The sequence below is a fragment of the Python bivittatus genome, unplaced genomic scaffold (assembly GCF_059951505.1).
Source record: "Python bivittatus isolate LINGU-HERP-01145 unplaced genomic scaffold, Pbiv_v1 ctg000020_np1212, whole genome shotgun sequence".
NCBI classification, from domain to species: domain Eukaryota; kingdom Metazoa; phylum Chordata; class Lepidosauria; order Squamata; family Pythonidae; genus Python; species Python bivittatus.
This window is the reverse complement of record NW_028277030.1, coordinates 85,481,125-85,487,427: the sequence shown is the minus strand read 5'-3', so window position 1 is coordinate 85,487,427 and position 6,303 is coordinate 85,481,125.

The following is a 6,303-nucleotide window of genomic DNA, read 5'->3' as shown; positions in this document are numbered from 1 at the left end:
AATCAAACTACATGGAAATTTAACAGAAAATTCTTGAATTTTTAAATTGGTAAATTCTGGATCTGGAGCTAGATGCAAAAAGAATAGAATCACAGACTTCCAATTTGTCAATCAAAACTAAGTACAACGGGCCAACATATTTGTGGGTTGGCTAATTTAGAACAACATGATGGATACTGGCTGCAGATCTATTCATATTTGGAAACTGGACCACAAGCAGTTTATTCATCTCTGCTACTGAGTTCACTCAACATACCAAACCCTAAAACAGGTAACAAGTTACCACTGATAAATTCATATAATATAAGTCCGAATAAAGCATGTGTCATGATGTGACAGCCTGATTCACACAACATGCTAAAATAATGGCTGGGTTGCTGAACGATATACCATTTTAGCATAATTTATTGTGTTGGGTGAACCCAGTGTAGCCGTAACTAAATCTAGATCTAATCTATTAGACTAAATGGGTGTTGAAGGATTGGAATGCTGGAGTAAGTTTTATTAGAAGAATCTGTTAATTTTTGGAGCCAGCACTCCTTTTTAATGTAAAAAAATCTCTCAGTCAAATGTGAACATAATCTAAAAATAGGGTTCACAATGAAATTTGCAAAGAGAGTTAGCTTGTGTTTTCAATATAACCACATAAAACTAATTATCCTGAATAGCTGAAGCACCTGAAAATTCTTTTCTAATTTGGGTACCAAGAAGCAATGTAATATTTAAGAATGGAAAATAATACTCAGAGAGGAAATAGTTTTCAGTATAATGTATCAGAAACTAATTAAATATAATTCCATTCCCTACCTATACCCTCATAGAAAATAAATAGAACAATTATTCTGCTCTGTTCTGCTCTTTGAATTATTTTATACTTGTGGATGCCCTCTGCATATTCTGCCACTGATGTGTGTTTACTAAATGTGTGGAGGCTAAATACCCCAGATTTCTAACTTCTGAGTCATTCATTTGTGGGTGAAACAGGTTAGTGCATTTAAAAGCCTTGAGAACTCTCATTGTTTCTACTGATTAAGTTCTTAGCTCTAACAGTTGATCAGGGATTATAGTTAAAAGACTACTATATGCTCTGTGCAAAAGTTCTTCTCACCAGCAGTATTTCCATGCTTGAAATTAAAACTATCTACCTACTTCTTTAATAGGGCTTACTCCCTAATTTACAATTGTAGCCCTAAATAATTATTTAACCCTGATATTAATTTCCATGATTAAGGGACCAATAGTTAAGATTTCTCTTAAATTAACTTCCAGAGAAATAGCGATGTGACAGTAATGAAGAGTCATATAATAAATGTATGATTCCATTAGTTTTTTTTTCAACCACTAACATTTAACTGTTATGTAAAGAGGTAGTTCCTAACAGCTAGATGCACACATTATGCAAAGCCAGAATCTATCCTGAGCTTAAAATATTATGTGAGTCCAGCCATCATGGGTTGGAAACCATGATTTATGACTTATCATGTGTAAAACCTGCCAATTGCGATGCACTGAGTAAATCATGGTTAAATAAACCATGACTTAATTAACGTATGAACCAAGTTTTTGTCTAGTTTTCTATTTAGTTTCACTGGCTATTCCTGAATTCTACTGTTTTGGCAGAGTAAGAAAAATTTCTCCCTAGCCACTTTTTCTAGAGCATGTATACTTTTATATACTTCCATCAAAGTCCCTGTTACTCATTTTCTTTTTCTTTTTTTTTTATCAGCGCTCAGTCATTACTGACTCTGCAGTGACTGCTTGGATGAGTCCTTGCAGTTTTCAAGGCAAGGTGTTTTGGAAGTGGTTTGCCAGAGCCTCCTTCCTAGAGCAGAGCCCAGCTGGCGAGCGCAGGAGGCGGAGTTTCGGTTGCTTTGCGCCCTTTTCGGGCGAGCGCGGTTTCGCGCTTACCGGCAACTGCTCCTGACTCCTTTTGCAAGGCACCGCCAGCATTTTTCCTCCCACCGGGGTGAGAGTACCCATTTATCTACTCACGTGAGTTTTCGAACTGTTGGGTTTACAGGAACTGGGGAAGAAACAGGAGCCCACCCTGCTAACGCGAAGGCTGGACTCGAACTGCTGAAGCGTCGACCATTTCTGGCCGGCAACTTTCAGAGTCATTAAGCTGTTGCGCCACTGCATCCCCTTCTCATTTTCCTTACAACATCCTAACCATTTCTTGATAGGAGGGTCAGTACATTCCCAATAATGTTTGTTACTGGGTGGATTAAAAATATAGCAAAATAGAGCAGAGGATACAACTTTAGTTGCCATTTTAACATAAACAGATTTTTTTTGAAGAGATCCTTGGGAAGGAGCTCTTCCAAATATCTTTTTGTTTTAAATACTCAGAATAATTATAGTGGCTACCTCACTACTTTCCCTAACTCCAATTCATTTAGATGTTCTAATCAGCTTGCCAGATCCAGCTGAAACATAAAATTTGGGTCTGCGTCCAAGGAATATGAGTTGGTTGGGTTGTGAGCTTACCCTCTCTACTCATCATGATCTTACAATGGACAGCCTTGTGGAAATGAGTTACTCCTGGAAAAGAAAAATGTGAGTTCAAAGCAATACTTCTTTGTGTTGTTATAATCCTCTACGTACTGCAACTCTGGGACCATTGGCTTTGCCTCTATCATTCTGGCTTTATCTATCATTATGTTAGCCTGCTGCTGCCTCCAATTCCAATTCGCTGCTCTCTTTTCTTTCCCACCAGCTCTAGTCTGTACCATTTGCCTTTGGAGCAGAAGAGGGCTATGACATTTAGCATCTCTAATTACTGACTTAAATCCTAAAAAATCATAGAGTAGAAAATGGGTGTTGAGGTACTATGACCAACATTGTTTTTGGCACACAAGAAACTTAACCCTGAAGTGATGAAAAAGGGTATTCCTTTTAGGATTTATGTTGTGGATGTTGTTTTCCAACCTTTGGAACTTGGTTTCCCATTCAGAACATGTTCTATCTTCTCTCCAAGCCTGCACTAATAATCTGCTGCACTGATGATCACAAACATTCCAGGGTCCCCTTCCTCTGATCTGTCATCATAAGGCAACAAAATTATTTCCAAGCAAAGCAAGCAATAGAAGAGAATATATGTAGCTCAGGGTTGAACTGTGGAGTCCTTGATGCACTCTGAGGTCAGGCAAACAATCAAGCAGGAAAAAATACCCTAATCAAGGCACTACCAAGGAGAAAACCACACCCCCACCAACAATGGCAGGGCAAGCTACTGTATATGAACAGAGAGAAAACCCCACACTCACTTGCACTGATGTTACCTAGTTGGGTAATGAAATGTCTGCAAGCAAACAATCAAGTTCAGAGAGCACCAAGGACTCCAAAGCAAGCAATCTTTGTCAACTTCATATGGTTATACCTTACTGTTAGTCTTTATTGCAGTGAGTAACTAGCTAAAAATGTAGAGGACCAAATGTCAAGTGTGATTCCTATGTAATGTATGGGTATACATTCAAGGTAAATTGGTGTCATTGTGTAAATGATTTTTCTTCATCAGCAGTTTAATTACTGCCGTAATTAATTAAGCTGCTGTACTGCATCTTGAGAGGAAATGTGGACATTTTCACAATACCTCTAGTTAAAGAACACCTTTAGTAATGACACCTTCCAACATGTGTTGTCATCACTGGTGCACAGCTGAAGAAATCTAGAGCTGAAGGAAAAAACAGACTCCATTCTAAAGCCTAATACACCAGAACAGTCCTAAATACAGAAAGTTGGACCACACCTCTTTCCCAAGGTGTGGTAAAATTAAAGCACATGAAATTGCATGATCCCATTGCACATCAATTAAATGCTTTGATTGTTACATGCACTCAGCATGGATGGGCCTTGGGAAGCAAACGGCTAAGAGCTATCGCTTTGAATAGGTGAGCACAATGCACACATTAGAGCATATCAACTGATGTCCATATGTGCTGTGGCACTTGCATCACCAACTCTGCTGGTTGGTGGCCATTTTATGCATACTGTCCATTTCATCTGACTCATGGAGCTGTGGGACTTGTAAGGATTGGCACCTCTTCTACGCGTTCCACCGTTATGTGGCTCTGGAGTTATATATCACCATCTCTCAGAAAACTGGTGCAGAGAAGGCTCTGGCCTTGGAATTGTTGGTTTGGGATGGCTTTGGCTGATGTTGAGGGAAGTTGCTGACTGTCATGCGGTCACCCTCAGGTGAGGAATAGGGGGAAGGGTGCATCCTGGGACTGAAGAGTTTTGTTGCCCTCTGGTTACACAGGCGAGAACAGGGCAACAGGGTGGTGATGCAATGGAATGTTTTAGTTTGATGAGTATGGATATGGCTGTGGTATGGAGTACAAGCTACAGGTTAGATCAAGGTGCATTGAGTGCTATGCAGAAATGCCCCAGACACCTGACTGGTTAGCTGGTTGAGTCAGCATCATTTGGTGTAGGATGGGCCCTTTGAACTGCAGAAGGGAGGGCAGGAGTTGGAGAAGGGTGGTGCTTTTAAAGGAGAAAGGGCAGGTCATTATGGTGGTGACAGGCAAAGGGAGATATGGAGGGAGCTAAAGGGTGGATTGCACATTGAATTTGGCATCCTTCTGGGCTGGCTCAGAGATTTGGGAGTGGGAGGCACAGTGTTGTAGTGGTTCTCTTTTCTCCATGGCTGTCAGGGGACAGAGTTCTGGCCCTTGATCTCTGCTTTGCAGGATGCCTATGCTCTCCTCCTATTCAGCCTCTACATGAAGCTGCTGGGTGATGTCATTCATCAATATGGGGTAAGATATCAGTGTACTGATGATACCCAACTATATATCTCTGCTGCAAGCCAATCAGTTGATGCCCATCAAGATTCTTTCCCAGTATCTGGAGACTGTAGGACTCTGGATGAAAAGAACAGATTTTACCCCAACTATGGCAAGACCAAATGGCTGTGGGCTTTGGGACCTCCTGCATTTGGAGAAATTCCATATTTAATTCTGAATAGAGTTGCACTCCCCCAGATAGAGAGGAGGCCTTGGGGATCTTCTTGGACTCATGGGTCCTGCTCAAAGAGCAGGTGGCAGCAGGGGCCAAGAGGGCCTTTGCACAAATCCATATTGTGTACCAACTGTGCCTGTTTCTAGACCAGGAGGTCCTGCTGATGGTCACTCATGCCTTACTCACCTCCCATTTGGACTACTGCGATGCACCTTACACAGGGCTACCCTTGAGGAGTATTCAGAAGCTTCAACTGGTCTAGAATACAGAATATTTGGGGGTACCACAGTATGCCCACATAATCCCACTGCTTCCCAAGATGTACTGCCTCCTAGTAAGCTTCCAAGTGCAATCAAAGTTGCTGGATATTACCTACAAAGCCCTTCATGGTGCAGGACGAGTTATTTATGGGCTGCCTGTCTCAAATTGTTTCTGCCCACCCCACCAGATCTGACCAAATGGGCATGCTCCGGGTCCCCTCTATAAGGCAGTGTCATCTAATGGGACCAAGAGATATGCCTTCTCTACCACAGCACCCGCTTTATGAAACAATGCCCCCCCCCCCATCCAGATGGCACCAACCCTGTTGGCCTTCCATAAAGCCTTAAAGACCTGGCTATTCCCCTGAGCATTAGGCCAGGATTTTTAGTGAGCCTGCTCTGCATATGTTTTGGAGGGTCTGAGTCAGACTTGGGCAGCATGGCACTATACTGGTTTTTGTTGTTATTATTTTACTTGCGTTATTGTTCTTTTAAATTGTTGTTAGCCATTCAGAGTCATACACTGAAATGGGTGGCTGCATAAAGCCTTTTGAATACCCAGCAAGTACAGTAACAGTGTCTTTCAGGAAACTGTAAGCCAGTGATCCTCAGGCCCATAGCTGTTCTTCCTGGGACCATTTTTTTTTTTCATTGTCTTAAAAGATAAATTTCCCCTCTTTCTTCCCCCCACCTCATTTTTATGTTAGCTGGTGACCATCACCTCCCCCTTTTTTGCTGGCGAAATGCGACCCAAATGAATCCACGTATGAGTTACTTATGAATCACCCACTAGTGAGGTCTGAAGCACCGGACTAAAACATATTGCAAGGCGCTAATCCTCAGCTGAAGTCTCCAGCGAAACTCTACAACTTCCGCGATTCTCCTCTACAGCCTTAGCTCCTGCTATATTTAAAGAGTGGCCCGCCACAAAGCACTTTCATTACGCCTCAAAAGCAGCACGGCAGCAGTTCCACATTACTGGTTTCCTGGTGGGCATTCCAGCATCAGGAGGACCGACCCGGACTATAACCAACGCAGCTGCGCGATCGCCTGGACTGACGAACCCCGCATCCACCCA